Genomic DNA, 17499 nt, shown 5'->3' with positions numbered 1-17499 from the left:
TGAATTGCTCTATAACTTCTAATAGTTTGGGAGTGGATTCTTTTGGGTTTTCCATGTAGATTGTGTTTACACTGTGGTAAGCTGACTTGTTAGCTTGCAGGTAGGGTAAAATTGCAAGACCTTGGTATTTTCTGACCTAGGGTGATGGTCTAAAATTGATGTCTTGTTATTTTATTAATTGAACTTATTCATATGAACAATATTCCGTATGTGCTTTAGAACATCTGTATCTTGTCTGCAAATTGTTTTTATTCTTTTCTTGTTTTTCAGTTGGGTCATTTTTAATTGGATGGTGGGTTTCTATTGCTTTTCCTTTTTCTACAGTGTAAACTGTTTTTCAAAATTATGTGTAACATTAGACAAAATTATTTAAAGTCAATACATTTTTATTTAAGGAATTTTACATTTTGTGATTCCTTCTACTGCCCATCAAGTTCACAGTAGTTCCTCTAAAGCTTGAGTCAGGGTTTATTTTCCAGATGGGTCTTTTGAAAAGAACCTATGCTTAATTCACAGTTGTGCTGTGCTCAGTCAATAATTGGTTTAGTTGGGCTTCTTTTATCTCCACTTGACTATGGACAGACTGATGACATACCTCAGACTATTCCCCACCTAGAATCTCTGAGATCTAATCCCTTCAAGTGATTTACTTTAGGGCCACTTTCAGGGACAGGGTACATGGACCTGTCTGGTTCCCCATTTCACACACCCTCGAAACATGAATGAATTCAAATCGTATTCCCTCCCCCGTTATCACCCACAAGAATAGTACAGACTGTGGGATATGCCAATAGCTTAGGTCAAAATATTTAACCATTCGGCCTTTCATACTTTTAGCAACTCTGTCTTGTAGTTCTTTCCCACAGATCTAACAAATAGTTCTGTGAGGAAAGCAAAACCACATTGTTATTCTAGGAGGCATTTTCAGTGATGCGGGTCTATAGGAAAAGCCCCATGGGGATAGACCTCAGCTATCTATTGTTTTTTTTAATTGATTGATAGGTTTTTAAATATAAATGTGTGTGTATATAAAATATTAATCTATGTTTAGATAATTCAGATACAATGAGATTTATATATATATGTTGTAAAAAATGAGGTCTAACATTTTGTTATATCGGTTGCAGTATTGTCTGTCATAATTCACTTGCTTTTTGACTTTCTATTTGATTTGATTTATTTTAATTCCAATATAGTTAATATACAGTAGTATATTTAGTTTTAGGTGTACAATATAGTGATTTAACAACTCTATACATTATTTGGTGCTCATCATAAGTGTACTCTTTAAGTCCCATCACCTAGTTCACCCGCCCCCATAACCATCGGTTTGTTCGTAGTTTTTGTTTTTTTAAAGATTTTATTCATCCACTTGACAGAGAGTGAGAGTGTGAGAGAGAGAGAGCACAAGCAGGGGGGAGTAGCACCAGAGGGAGAGGCAGAGCAGGCTCCCCACTGAGCAGGGAGCCCGGTGTAGGGCTTGATCCCAGGACCCTGGATTCATGACCTAGACCAAAGGCAGACATCTAATCAACTGAGCCACCCAGGCACCCCTGTTCTCTGTAGTTAAGTGACTTTCTTTATATGTTTTGTGCCATACCCATAATGTATCTGAGTTTTATGTTTTATCAAAATAGCTTTCTTCCCCCAAGATTATATTTTTCCCATTTTTTATCCTTTAAAAAATTTACATTTTAAATACAACTGGAATTTAAAGTGTAGCATGAAGAAGGCATTTAATTTTAATTTTTTCCTTCTCCTAACACCATTTATTAAATACTCTGTCATTTCCTGACTGGTATTAAATGCCTCATTTATCATATACTAAGATCATATGTATGTATATATATTTTTTCTGGACTTTTAATTCTGTTCTATTGATCCATTTTTCACAAAGCACATTATTTCAAATATTGTGACTTTATGGTACATGTTGATATCTGGTAAAATAAGTCGTTTTTCTTGTTCTTTTTCTAAAGACTTGACTTTTTTGGCACATCTCATAAATGAATTCTAAACTTAGTTTGCCAATTCTATAAAATACCCTGTTGGAATTTTGATTAAAATTGTATCACGTGTATTATTTAATTTGGGGAACATTAATATCTGTATAATTTTGAACCTTTTTATCTAGGAATATCTTTTAAGGCTTTCATTAAAATTATATGGTTATCTTCAATACATTTCATACTTTTAAGTTTTTTTATGTAATTCAAGGTTTCATTGGAATTGAATTATAGTGCTCTTCTCTATTACATTTTCAAATTAGTTGTTGCTGATTAAGAGAAGCTGTAGATTTTTATATGTTAATCTTGTTCCTACCTTTCTGAAGTTTACAATTAGTCCATAGAGATATTATGTGATTGCCTTGGATTTTCTGGATATATATCTACCTTGCCAGTATATTTATAAATATTTCATATTTATTTCTTCTTTTCTGATCTTTTTGTATTGACCAGTAGTAACTCTAGGGCAAAATTATTGACCACAAAAGTAGGCATCATTTTATCTTGTTCCTGATTTTTATGGAGATGTGGTATTCTACTCTTCAGAATAGTTTACAAATATTTTACTTTTCAGAATGATATGTGGAAATTGGCAAAATGTTGGTAACTGTTGAATATGAGTGATAGGTACACAGAGCTCATTATTCTTTTTGTGTGTATATGTTTGAAATTTCCATAATGAAAGGTTAAATGAAACAAAATAGAGCCGAATTAAAAAAATAAGAATTGTTTTAGGTTTTTGGGTGGAAATCCCTTTTCAATTTAAGGAGGTATCTTTTTTTCTTAGCTTACTGTAAATTTTCTATTTGGGATGGGTATAGAACATGTGTCTTCAAAAAACTATTTTTGAAAGAAAAACTGTGACAGGGCCTACCCATCTCAAAAGACTGTGGAAAAGCCATGAGAATCTCCATATAAAAAATTGAGAACTCACTCGCCAAATCTTTAGATTGGCTTCTCTCTCTTCATCAACTGACAGTTTTCAATAAAAGCAGAAGTGCCTCGAGGACCCTCGGCCATTGCTGAAAACACAGAAGGGACTAAATAAATCATGTATCATTGTTAGAGGGTTTTCGGGAGGAGTGAGCTGTAGGTCATGGTAGCTGTGTTGTACCATCCTGGTCTCCTCTCAGGACTGAAGGACTTACCCCCAGCTGCCTGGATGATAGTTGGCTGACAGTTTTCAGCTGCCAGCTGTTTCCAGGAATTGCCGGTGGCTGAAAAGAACCACCTTGCTCGAGCTTCTGAGCCCTTTCCAGGAGCAGCTGTGTCCAATGACTGGCCTGCGTGGAGCTGTAAAATCCTAGCTTGCTTGCCCAACTCAGAACAGGTCAAAAGGGTTTTCCCAACTTCAGAGCTCCGTGCTGGGTGGCTGAGGCCTTAGGGCTGCCAGATAAAATACATACAGATGCCAAGTTAACTTTCAATTTTAGATAAACAATATTTTAGAATCAGTATATCCTAAATATTGCATGGGACATCTTGCTGCTAAAATTCTTTTCGCTCTTCATCTCAAATTCAAAGTTAACTCTGTGTTTATTTGCTAAATCTGGCAGCCCAGTGAGGCATCGAGGCCTGACTTCCTCGCCTGTAAGCCTGCTTCTTTTCCATGCTCCGCAGCTGTTGATTCTTGAGAGCACTCCCCAGCCAGCCTCCTGCATGCTAACTGTTGTCTCAGTCTGCTTTCTCAGTGACGAGTCAGCGATAGAGAATTAAAACACTTTTCCTTGCCGTGCCCAAATTTCAGAACCAATTGAGAGACTGGCACATGGGTCCAAAAGACAGAGATCTCTCTAGATTGGTGATTGGAGAACGGAGACTAGAGGACACGGCTAAGTCTGAAAGCCTAACGGGTTTGCTCGTCTGTCCTTCCCAATCGAATTTGCTTGGAGTGCCTCACTAAGTTTCTTTATAGCTGTTCCTGTCACCTGTTCATCAATTCGGTAAGTCATTCCTCCCCTCCTGGGGAGGTGCAATTGGGGTGGGCAGGAGGCCAGGATGGTTAACTCTTGCTACCGACCCTCTACATGAAAGCAGAGCCAAGGGAAAGAGCATTGTGAAGGATAAAAGCAGCTGTTTTCAAACGGTCAGTACAAATGATCATTATGTGAGCCTGATGCAAAATCGGCTGAGACATTCGAAGGTATGGATTCTGTGTCTTTTGCCTCCTCTGACTTTTCTCCTCTAAGCGAGGGATTTCCTCAGGACTTATGCTCGTCTCTCTTCTTGATCTGTGTGATCTGCTTTGTCAAGCTGGCTAGTCTTAATGTAATGTTTTCAGAGGCATGACCTTCAAATCCACACGTGCTTTGGCCTCTCCCCTGAGCTTCATTCAGTTCTGTATTCCAGAAGTTTCATCCTACCCCTCAATTTTCTGGAAATACCCTGAATACAGTAGGTTTCTGCTTCAGTGTGAACAAATTCTCATTCAGGTTGCCAAGCAATGAGAGGTCTGTTTCGAGGAGAACGCACATGGGAACCGGGGAAAGCAAACATCAAGGCTTTAAGAAGAGCAGGGACTGGAGGATGGGACAAGACATGAATGACTTTCATTTTAAATTTTCAAAGGACCTGTTTCTTGAGTGCTTACTATGTGCTAGGCGAGGAGGGAATCCCAAAACACCCAGGGAAGGACCTCAGCTGTAGCTGTTGGTAGATTTCTACTGTAGTGATTCGTTCATAATGAGCCTCACTTTCTGCATGTCTTGCTTCTGTCGTAACTGCTGGCTTAGGTTTTCCCTCTGTCTCACAGCTTTAGCGTCTTCGTTTTACTTATGCTTTATGGTTCTTCTTAAGTTTATGACTCTTCTTGGCATCCTTTAGGGTTGCCTACATGTAACAGCCTTATTTCCTTGTATGTATGTGGGTTTTTTTCTCCCCAGACTCCGGAGACAAGTAATTGGTTTGGCTGGGAGCAGGTTTTTTTTGAGCCAGGCTTGCTCATTGGTCTCTGATTAACCTACAGGTTGGCTGCCTCTGGGTCAGATGTTGACTCCAGTCTAACCAATTATGGCTGGAGGGAGTATGTGTTCCCTGAGGACTTTTGCAAGCCCCAAGTCAGGGCAAGCACAATGATCAGTGTGGGTCAGTCTCTTCCCTTTTGTTAAAGCAACAATCATCTTGCGTTCCAGTTAGTTGGGAAACCCTGGTCTCATATTTGAATCTGTTTTTCCCTTGATTTCCAATTTGTACCTGCCAAATCATATTGATTCTTTGTAGACTGTCAGCTCGGGCTTCCATACGCAAATACCATAGACTGGATAGCTTAAACAACAGAAATTAACTTCTTATGGTTCTGGAGGCTGGAGAGTCAAAGATCAAGATGCCAGCATGGATGGTCAGGTCCTGATGAAAGCTGTCTTCCTAGCTTGCAGATGGCTGCCTTCTTGCTGTGTCCTCACATGGCAGAGAGAGAGAGAGAGAGAGAGAGCGCACGTGAGAGTGCGAGCTCTCTGGTATCTCTTCTTGTAAAGGCACTAATCCCATCATGAGGGCTCCACCCTCATAATCTCATCTAACCCCTATTACCTTCCCAAAGGTGCCATCTCCCAATACCGTCACGTTGGGGATTAAGCTTCGAGTATGAGTTTTGGGGGGACACAAACATTCAGTCTGTAACATGGGCAATTACCTGTTGCTTTGTCTTCATTTCTCACTGTAACTGTTCAAATCCAGAAACTCCTTATATTCTATCTCAGACCCTTACAAAAACCTCCCAATATATTTTTCCCTATTCTGCTGATTTCATATCCTGCTTCCAGACTAACTTCCTTAAATTTCATCTCTTGTTACTCTGCTGCTCAAATAACTTCAATAGCTCCTTGCAGGTATTAATAGAATAAAGTTCAAATGTCTTCACCTGGCATTCAAGGTCCTTCATGATGTAGGCCAATGGATGCTTAATGTTCTCCAATCATTTTTCTTTTCACGTTTTCTGTCTCTGAATCTGTGTTTCTTAAAGTGTAGTCCTCAGGACACCTGACCCAGGTTTACTTGGATGTTGGTGAAAGTAGTTTCTTAAGAGCCTCTCTAGAAACAGTGAATATCTCTGTGTGTGGGGCCCAGGAATCTGTATTGAAAACAGAAATCCCAGCTGATTCTTATACATATTAAACTTCAGGAGTGTACCCAGTATAGTCAGCGAGGAAAAGGAGAGTCCTCATTTCTGTGGATACTCTGGAAGGAGAGGTCAGGAGTGTTTTTTATGGGGTAAGGTAGGGATTAGGCTTCTCTGGTGGTTTCACCACCGTTAAAAATCACCAGTTCATCCTATGCATCAAAAGTCTGGTAATTCTAATTCTTTTCTTTCTTTCTTTCTTTCTTTCTTTCTTTCTTTCTTTCTTTCTTTCTTTCTTTCTTTCTCTTTCTTTCTTTCTTTCTTTCTTTCTTTCTTTCTTTCTTTCTTTCTTTCTTTCTTTCTATGTTTTATTTATTTATTTGAGAGACAGAGCATGAGCAAGAGGAAGGGCAGAGGGAGTGGGAGAGGGAGAAGTAGACTCCCCATTGAGAGGGGAGCCCGATGTGGGGCTCAATCCCAGATACTGGGATCGTGATTTGAGCTGAAGGTAGATGCTTAACTTAGTGAGCCACCCAGGCTCCCCGATTCTACTTCTTTAAGGCAGTGATTTTCTTTTCTTTTCTTTTTTTTAAGGCAGTGATTTTCAAGCTGTGCTCTGAGAAACACTCAGAGGCCCCACAGAAAGTGAGGGGCACCAGAGTGATGGGCTTAGTAACTTCATTTTCTCTACTTTCACTAACTTAATTCCATTTTTATCTGTTTTACATTTTTAAGTTCTAAGATTATATTTGGGTTGTTTTTTTTGTTTTTTTTTTGGTGGGGTTTGCTATTTATTTATGACAAATAGTCCACGTCTGTGTTCCTCTCCAGGAAACAATGCTGTCGGCCTTGGCCAGTTAGAGGATGGAGTCATCAGACTCACCCAGTCCTCTAATGGCCCCACAGATAGTGTAGGTTTTAAATTGGCCTTTGAGGCTGTCTGGGTGGCTCAGTCGGTTAAGCATCTGCCTTTGGCTCAGGTCACGATCCCAGGATCCTGGGATTGAATCTGCATTGGGCTCCCTGCTCAGCAGGGAGTCTGCTTCTCCCTCTACCCTTCCCCCCTGCTCGTTCTCTCTCTCACTCTCTCTTTGTCAAATAAATAAAATCTTAAAAAAAAACCCCAAGAAACTGGCCATTGAACCTGCTGGCATCTTGTCAGCCTCAGCCATATTCATCCGCACGGATGTGTGGTCGTTTGTGCCCATGATGGTGGCTCCTGGCAGAGCATTTCTTCAGCAGGGACAGGTCCACAGGCTCACTGGCCTCGTTCTGCGCGTTGAGGGCATGCCTGCTGCCACTGCCATGAATGCGAGTGTAGGAAAAAAAAGTAAGATATATTTGAAAGAAATATTCTGTTTTAAGGTTTTCTAAGTGTCTCTGTTCTGGGTCTTTCTTTCTTTCTTTCTTTCTTTCTTTCTTTCCCTCTCTCTCTCCCTCTCTCCCTCCCTCCTTCCCTTCCTTCCTTCCTTTCTTTTTTTGGTTTTATTCAAATTCAAGTTAGTTAACATATCATGTATTATTAATTTCAGGGTAGAATTTAGTGATTCATCAGTTGTGTATAACACCCAGTTCTGTTCTGGTTTTAATCATACCTTTTCCTCTTCCAACTTTCAAACCACTTGAGAAGTAAATGCAGTAGCTAGATGGAGATTTAAAAAAAAAAATCAGCTTTATAATCAGTAATGTTCAACTGGGGATTGCAGCCTGGACCCATGGCAACAATCAGGTGTTCCCATATCATCTCTCCAAGACTCAAAACTCACCTGTAGAATTAATACCTTTCTCTGATAGTCCTCAGTGTTGTTTTTTTCTTAAAGATTTTATTTATTTATTAGAGAGAGAGAGGGAAAGATCATGGGGGAAGGGGGAAAGGGAGAGAGAACATCACAAGCAGACTCCTCACTGAGTGCACAGCCCAATGTGGGGCTCGATCCTAGGACCTCAAGATCATGACCTGGGCAAAAATCAAGAATTGGATGCCCAACTGACTGAGCCACCCAGGTGCCCCAGTCCTCAGTGTTTTGATCTTTTATTAGTTCTTAGGGTTTTCCCTGTCCAGTGGCAAATTTCCTTGATAGAGGAGATGGTCAGTTTCTCCAGATGGTTCTGCTTCTTCCTTCCTGAGACCACACTTCTAATACCAATCACAACTCCTCTGTGGATTATCTTTTGCCATGAGAAGATTCTGAAATTGGACAGAAGAGGAGCCTGAATTAAATGATCAGCATGGCTGCTCTGCATTCTTGGCTGAAAATGAGTCCCCATTCTATTTCTTATTTCAATTTATGCCCAGCTATGTTAGAGAATATCATAAGTCAGGCAGTGAGCACTGAAACTGAATGAATTCAACCTTTCAAAAGCCCCACTTTTTAAGGAGTCTAAGATATGGCTAGGTCACATATAAATACAATTATCAAGGGATTTGACCATGTTTTAAATTTTTTTCTTATCTCTTGACTGGTTATTATAAGCAAGATGATTTTCCCAGAACCCTGAGCTTGATCTGTTCCTGACCAGATAGCCAGTAGCATTTGAGGAGGGAGAGAGACAGTGGAAACACCCATGTGCAAAGAGAAGGTCATCCTAGTCTCAGCTTCACCATGATATCAGTCAGCCTGTGTCAGTTGCTTGGAGACCATGGCCAATAAATTGAAACTCAGGAGAATCTTCCTCAAGAGACTAATTATGGATTAACTATGGCACGAGGCCTTGTGTTTGCTGCATCTTGGGGAAAATTTATCTATGCATAATGCACCCTGTCTTAGAGAATAGCTTTTGTAAAATTTAGAAGTTTACAAAGGTGACATGCCCAGACAATTTATATGAGGTATCCTTCTTTCCTGTTCAACACATTCAAAATCTTCTTAGTCCCATCTGCCTTTTGAGGCCTATGTCTCCGCTACTCTCGGGCAGAACTGAATGGGAGCTCTCTAAGGCATTGCCTCCACTTTTTTCGGTGAGAGGCGTTTTTAGTCCTTTACTACAAGGGCTGTTTTCTTGGGCTCTTGCTTTGGAATTGCCTTGGCTAGGGGTCTGCATCCTATGGTCTGCAGGGAGAGTCCAACCTGCTGCCTCATTTTTATATGTTAAAATATAAATTTATATTTACATTCAAACATAGTATTTATTGCGTGCGTTAATAAAGTAAATGTTCTTTACATTTTAAATGGTTGAAAAAATCAAAAGAATAATATTTTGTGATACATGAAAATGATATGAAATCCAATTTTGATGTCCACACGTAAAGTTTTATAGTGGTAAAACCATGCTGATTCATTTCTGTATTGCCTATGGCTTCTTCCACGTGCCACGGCAGAGTTGAATAGTAGCAACTGAGACCGTATGGCCTACAAAGACTAAAATATTTATTAGCTGACTCTTTACAGGAGAAGCTTGCTGACTACTAGCCTAGGCATAGGAATTTTGCTCCTTTGGCCAATTCCTGCCTTGAAACTCTTGTTAATGTCTCTGATGTATTTCTAGGCGCCCAGTGAAAATCAACACTTCTATAGTGGGTTCTATCTTGGACCTTGCTTTTCCTGTTTTTTCGACTTTTTTTTCTGGGCTTGATTAACTTCTGATACTTCGGAGGAACAAAACCACTTCCTTCTTTGCCTTTTTACTTTTTTCCCCCCTCTTTTTCCTGGACCAGTCATCTCTTTTCCTACCATAATCTCCTAAATTTTTTTTTCCTGTGGCTTTTCTTCATAACGAGAGAGATGAAATCAAGGAGTTCGGCTTTGCCTGAAACATTCATTGTTGACTTGCATCTTGTCTGCCTTCAACTTCTTAAAGTGTATAATTCCATCTAGGAGATAGTCTTCCATGAGACTGTACCTGTCCAGGCCTAGACTCAATATATGATTGTCTTGCCTGGCTCCCCCTTAGCATGTCACATTTTTTCTGCATCTTCAAGTCCTAACTATAAAACTCCTAGGCTTGTTTCCTCAGGATATAAGCAGTACTTGGGTCTCTTCTTAAAATAGCCATGTCATCTTGAAATTGACTCAGTAGGTTTTAAGAATTCTCCTAGTGTTCCCTCTCCAATCTGCCTGCATATATTCTATAATGTACTGGTGTAGTTTAAACAACAGAAATGTATTCTCTCACAGTTCTGGAGTCTAGAAGTCTGAAATCAAAGTGTTGTCAGGGCTGCGTTCCTTCCAGAGGCTGTGCAGGAAGGAGCTGTTCCAACCCTCTGTCTCCGGCTTGTAGATGGTGGTCTTTTCCCCGTGTCTCTTTACATTGTCCTCTCTCCATGTGTGTTTGTGTCTGTGTCCAAATATGACACCGGTCATTGCATTAGGGTTCCAGCCTAACCCAGTATAACCTAATTTTACTTTAACAAATTGCATCTCCAAGGATCCTACTTCCAAATAAAGTCACATTCTGAGATACTGGGGGTTAGGACATCAACATATGGATTTTGGGGGGACAGAGTTCTCCTCAAGCTTCTCTCCCATACCTTGGCCCTTCCTCCATAGGTTTCTTTGTACCCCTCATATCCTGTCTCTTCTGGTATCAACTCATCTTCTGGTTTTATAGTATAATTTTTATGGGCAGTTAGATTGGAATATATATTCTTTTTTCTTTTTGGTGTTCTAGCTTGGCTTTGAAGATTTCTTATTTTCCTTTTATATCGATTTAGCTTTTTCTGTAGAGTCTTTCCCTTTCTCCTAAGGAATTCTCTTTCTTCCTCTAGAGTCTAACCTGGTCAACTACTGTTCTTTTATTTTTCGTTTTTACCCCCCTCTGTTCTCACTCTGCTAAGGAAAACTGAAGCATGTCCTTTAAAATCAATGCACAAACTGAGGGCTTCAGAGGGGAGGGGGGTGGGGGAATGGGATAGGCTGGTGATATGGGTAGTAAGGAGGGCACGTATTGCATGGTGCACTGGGTGTTATATGCAACTAATGAATCATGGAACTTTACATAAAAAACCAGGGATGTACTGTATGGTGACTAACATAATATAAAATATTATTATATAAAAAAACCAATGCATTTCTTCTCTTATTTTTTGGGCAAAACTGATTCACAGAGGCAGTATGCCAGGCAGAGGCCTTCGAACTTTTTTTTCATTTTAAAATTTAATTAGAAAAATGAAAAGCAATTGTGGTAAAATACGTGTAAAATTAACCGCGTATAGTTCCAAATGTAAAGTATATCAACATTGTTGCATTTAAATTATTTTTAACTTTTGGTTTACAATTTCATTGTTTGTCTTCCTTATACCAAGAAGATGACATATACCCTATAGAATGAATACTTATGTTCTTTTCTAAATTTTTATGAAAATTTTTAGATATAAAGAAAAGTTGAAGTATGATGAACACTCATATACCTACATTCAACAATATTATTGTATTTATTTTATCCGTATGTATTTATATGCATAAATATATATATTTATTTTTTGTTTATGAATGCATATATGTGTATGAAAAATATGTAATTTTATGTACTGCCTGAAAGCATATTATGGAAATTGGGACACTTTGTCTAATATTTTTCATCATATTTCACATAAAAATAAGGATAGTCACTCATAGAACCACAATAGCTTTATCACACCAAAGAAAAGGAACAAATTTCCTAATATCCTCTAGTATTCAGTCCATATAAAAATTTTCCCCAAAATGTCTTTTATAGGGGGGCGCCTGGGTGACACAGCGGTTAAGCGTCTGCCTTCGGCTCAGGGCGTGATCCTGGCATTCTGGGATCGAGCCCCACATCAGGCTCCTCTGCTGTGAGCCTGCTTCTTCCTCTCCCACTCCTCCTGCTTGTGTTCCCTCTCTCGCTGCTGTCTCTATCTCTGTCAAATAAATAAATAAAATCTTTTAAAAAATGTCTTTTATAGGTTTTTTAAAGTTGATTTTGAAAACCATCAAAGTTCACGCACTGCATTCCAATTCTTTTTGTTTACCTACTAAGACACTTTTCACTTTTTTGTATTTGAAGCCAAAATTTGAGTCTCTAAAATAAAAAAGCCATGGTGGACTTGCCACGTGTTAATGCCCAGATGCTACAATTCAAAGGCCAGTCCTCTGTGGTCTGTGTGCACTTCACTGTCTTTTGTAAGTTTAAGCCCTAGTATACTGTCCTAAGAAATAGGTTATAGGGCACAAAAATTATTCCACCAATACCTAATAATCTTACACAATGAAGTTTTGTAAGTCTTACAGGTATGAAATACCTTTTTTCTGCAAAGCTAATGTCTGATTCAGTCCACCTGCTTGGATCTAAGTCTGCCAGAAAAAACATCTTCCTAAGTAGCTTACAGTAAAGATTGCCTTGTGTCTGTAAACATCAGCCAAAATGTAATGTGTTGTAGCCTACAACGGTCACCAGGCATAAAAGTACTGAAGTCAAAGGCCTCGTATCTTTCTTTATCTTCCATGTGTTATTTCAGTTGTCCTCATCTAGCTTGGTTTTGATCTTACAAGATTTCCTGATCAATATGGCCATTTATCAGGGTGGTATTGGAGTGATGATTAATTCCACCTCCTCCCTTACTCCTTTCAGAACTATTTGAGAAGTGGATTCAGGGGTCATTCACGAGATGGACATTCCAGCCTTGTTACTGTAAAGTGGACTGGAAAATGCAGTCGGATCTACCATTGGGCTTCTTCCCTGCAAGTTCTCGACCTTGGGTTAACTCACCTGAGGGAGAGTTTGAGTGTTTAGAGCAGACTCACATACCCAGAATTGCGGTCTCATGCTCTGTGAGCCCCAATAGTGTGAACAGAAAAAGGAAAAACCTGTAGGTTGGGTGCTGTTTTTTTCTAAAATTTAAAATTAGTATAAATATGGTAAAATTAATAATTTTCAATGTATAGTTAGATGAGTTTGGATAAATATACAGAATCATATAACCACCATCAAAATCAAGATACAGACCATTTCCTTTATCCCAAGAAGTTCCCTCCTATGCCTTTGTAGTCAGTCTCCTCTCCTTTCCACCCTTACCTGCAGACCCCGGGCAATCCTGATTGGGTTTCTGTCCCTCTAGTTTTGCTTCTAGAATATTATAAAAATGGAATTGTGCAGTATATAGCATCCACGTTATTGCATATATTAGTTTTTTCTTCTTATTGCTGAATTGTATTACGTTGCATGGATCACAGTTTGTTTATGCATTCACCACTTGCTGGACATTTGGGTTTTCAGTTTTTGGCTGTTATGAATAATGCTGCTGTAAACATTTTTCTGCAAGTATTTGCGTGGACTTACATTTGCATTCTCTTGGGGAAATTTCCAGGACTGTGATTGTTGGATTGCATAGTAAATATATGTTTGACTTTGTAAGAAATGGTGTACTGCTTTTTAAAACATTAATTCCACCCAATAGAGGGACGTGCAGCAATGTATGTTATACTCTAAACACTCACAAGGCAGGTAAATTTCTCACTTGGGGATGAGTAAGTGAGGTATGAGGAGAAAGGATAGAAATATGACTTTATTGCAGTGACTCACACCCCTGGATGATCATTAGAATTTCATAGGAAGCTTTTATAAAGTTTGATGCTAGTTCCCAACCCCTCCTTCAGAATTAATAGGCTTTTGGTGAAACCTTATATTTTTTTTTTTAAGATTTTATTTATTTATTTGACAGAGAGAGAGGCAGTCAGCGAGAGAGGGAACACAGGCAGGGGGAGTAGGAGAGGGAGAAGCAGGCTCCCAGCGGAGGAGCCTGACGTGGGGCTCGATCCCAGGACTCCGGGATCACGCCCTGAGCCAAAGGCAGATGCATAACAACTGAGCCACCCAGGCGCCCCGAAACCTTATATTTTTTAAAGAGCCCCAGATGACTCTAATATATAGCAAAAATTGAGAACCACTCTTTTAGTTGAAATTCCCTCATGGAAACATGGTGCTCATGAAATGGCCCTGGGCTCTTAATAACCAAGAGGCCATTTCCTTGATGAGAAAGAATCAGTAACATGATAAAATTAGTGGTAACTTTCGTGATATTGTATGAAATAGTGTGAAACGAGCATTTTGGGATCTAAATATATTTTAAAAATATAAATGCCTTGCAGGAATTTAAAGAAAATATATACAAGTAAGAGAACTGTAATTCTGAATGACTTAGGCTACATTATTTTTTTATTTTTTAATTTTAAAATAAAAAAATTTAAATTAGCATATAATGTATTATTTGTTTCAGGGGTACAGGTCCGTGATTCATCAGTCTTACACAACACCCAGTGCTCACCACAACACATACCCTCCCCAGTGTCCATCACCTAGCCACCCCATCCCCCCACTCAGCAACCCTCAGTTTGTTTCCTATGATTAAGAGTCTCTTATGGTTTATTTCCCTCTCTGGTTTCATCTTCTTTCATTTTTTCCTCTCTTCCCCTATGATCCTCTGCTTTGTTTCTTAAATTCCATGTATCAGTGAGATCATACGACAATTGTCTTTCTCTGATTGACTTATTTCGCTTAGCATAATACCCTCTAGTTCCATCCATGTTGCTGCAAATGGCAAGAGTTCATTTTTTTGATGGCTGCATAATATTCCATTTTGTGTGTGTGTGTGTGTGTGTGTGTGTTGCAATTGCTGGGTTGTAGGGTAGCTCTATTTTCAACTTTTTGAGGAACCTCCATACTGTTTTCCAGAGTGGCTATACCAGCTTGCATTCCCACCAACATGTAGGAGGGCTCCCCTTTCTTTGCATCCTTGCTAACATCTGTCGTTTCCTGACTTATTAATTTTAACCATTCTGACTGGTGTGAGGTGGCATCTCATTGTGGTTTTGTTTTGTATTTCCCTGATGCCAAGTGATGTGGAGCATTTTTTCATGCCATTTGGATGTCTTTTTTTTTTTTTTTTAAGATTTTATCTATTTATTTGACAGAGAGACAGCCAGCGAGAGAGGGAACAGAAGCAGGGGCGGTGGGAGAGGAAGAAGCAGGCTCCCAGCAGAGGAGCCCGACGTGGGACTTGATTCCAGGACTCCGGGATCATGCCCTGAGCCGAAGGTAGACGCATAACAACTGAGCCACCCAGGCACCCCTGGATGTCTTCTTTGTAGAAATGTCTGTTCATGTCTTCTGCCCATTTCTTGATTGGATTATTTGTTCTTTGGGGGTTGGGTTTGGTAAGTTCTTTATAGATTTTGGATACTAGTCCTTTATCTGACATGTCATTTGCAAATATCTTCTCCCATTCTGTAGGTTGTCTCCCATTCTGTTTGGTTTTGATGACTGTTTCCTTTGCTGTGCAAAAGCTTTTTATCTTGATGAAGTCCCAATAGTTCATTTTTACCTTTGTTTCCCTTGCCTTTGGAGATGTGTCTAGCAAGACGTTGCTGCGGCCAAGGTTGAAGAGGTTGCTGCCTGTGTTCTCTTTAAGGATTTTGATGGATTCCTGTCTCACATTTAGGCCTTTCATCCATTTTGAGTCTATTTTTGTGTATGGTTGTAAGGAAATGGTCCAGTTTCATTCTTCTGCATGTGGCTGTCCAATTTTGCCAATACCATTTGTTGAAGAGACTGTCTTTCATCCTTTGGATAGTCTTTCCTGCTTTGTTGAAGATTAGTTGACCATAGAATTGAGGGCCTGTTTCTGGGTTCTCTATTCTGTTCCATTGATCTATGTGTCTGTTTTTGTGCTAGTACCATACTGTCTTGATGATTACGGCTTTGTAATAGAGCCTAATACTTAGGCTACTTTAAAATCTAATTCAAAACGTTTAGCCTTCTCATAAAGAAACCTCAGCTCTACTACTTCTTTTCAATATTAAGTATATAAGGATAGTTGCAAAGATATTTTTGGTTAACTCTGCTGAGTCTCTCAAGGATGATACCTCTCCTGATTTGTTGAATGTATTTTGTTAGGATTAAGATGATTCAGTTTTAGATGGCACAATTTCCTTGGGTCACAAAACAAACTATAGTTTAGTACTTTTGATTTGATTTGAAAGGAATTCATTTTAAAGTAGCTTTATATATTATTGGACCCATTAACTTCTTACTGTGTATCATGTTCTTTGGACTTGGTTCAGAATGCCAGCTTCCCTCTACAAAGTGATGAATCGTCAAAGTAAAGTATTGATGTTTCAAGAAAAATATCTCTATTTGTCACAGATTGTCTCTCTCGTTGTGTTTAGAAGTAAAATATAGACAGGCTACTTGAGGTTGATAGTTTCCAAAAGCAAGATGAAATAAATTGGCAGATAATAAAAAAATGAAGAGCCTCACTGGACAAAGGAAGCTCCAAATGGGCTGGTCTGGAACATGGCAATCTGAGGACAGATTAATAGATGGCATCTTTCTGCATGGAGCATTTACAGTGTAAACTAAGGAATACTTATGATTGTTTTGAATTGCTGGTGCTGCAGAATATGGCAGAAGGAAAGAGGAAGGAAAAAAAGGAAGGTTCTTTATTATGAGTACTAGCTAATTGATTAAGAAAGAATTTAACTATGCATTGTCATAGAAACATCAATTAAAAAAAAAAGAAAAAACCCCCAATGCTCTCATATTCCTGCTACCTGAAAATCAGTCTGTTCTCATTTTTCATTTTTTAGAATTCTTTTGTTCCATACGTTAGGCAGAACATTGTTTATTCACCATTTCCAAAACCATAAGGCACATAGCCCAGGTTTGTTTTGTTTTGTTTTAATATCTATATGGAAATCTATATGCAAGTTTAGAAAATACTTTTGGATTATTTTCTTAGAATAAATCCGTGGAAATAAGATTTCTGAATCAATGGACATAACATTTTAATAGCTTTTACTATGTTAACTCTTCTTTCAGAAAGCGTTGTCATACCTATTAATCCTATACCTCACCATTCCTGAGTATTCTAATTTGAAATCAAATTAGATTTCAAATGGTGTCTTGTTATTATTTTAATTATTTCTTTGACTGTTAGAGTGATTGAGCATTTCCTCATATTTGCGTTTACTAATTATAATTTCTATTTTTTAACGCAGAGGGTTTGGTTATTTCATGTATTCATTTGTCCAGGGAGCCTGAATAATGTTCTTACTAATTTTTACAAGCTCATTTTAATGTAGGTAATAACCCTTTCCTTGTTTAATTACTATAAATATTATTTAGTCCACTGGAAAGTATTTCTTTCCAGTATAGTTTTTGTTTAGCACAAGTTTTGAATTTTTTTAATGATGTAACTATGGATCATTTTATTTGTAGTTTCTTTTATTGCTTCAAAACTTAGAACGTTATTACTCCAGAGATTTGAGCTGAGCTCACTGTCAAACCCCCTGAGGCCCTAGTGTTCCAGCATGCTGAGAACTTAATGGGGGTAGAAGTTGAGTAAGGTGATCAGGACAGATAGAGTTAAGGTTATATGATAGTTGTATTATTAAATGGTGAATGTGTGTGTGTGTGTGTGTGTGTGTGTGTGTGTGTGTGTGATAGAGAAAGAGAAAGAGAGAGAGAGGGAGAGAAACATTT

The 17499-nt window shown here is 38.7% G+C and overlaps 1 non-coding gene across 1 annotated transcript; it reads right to left on the bottom strand.

The window, feature by feature from the left end:
• Positions 1-840: 840 nt before the first annotated feature.
• Positions 841-972, bottom strand: LOC121104514. The gene has a single exon (XR_005836834.1). It is a non-coding gene; the product is annotated as a small nucleolar RNA SNORA18 (small nucleolar RNA).
• Between the last annotated feature and the right edge of the window lie 16527 nt (positions 973-17499).

Source organism: Ursus maritimus, unplaced genomic scaffold, assembly GCF_017311325.1.
Source record: "Ursus maritimus isolate PB19 unplaced genomic scaffold, ASM1731132v1 scaffold_21, whole genome shotgun sequence".
Lineage (NCBI taxonomy): Eukaryota > Metazoa > Chordata > Mammalia > Carnivora > Ursidae > Ursus > Ursus maritimus.
This window is presented reverse-complemented; position numbering and strand designations above follow the sequence as displayed.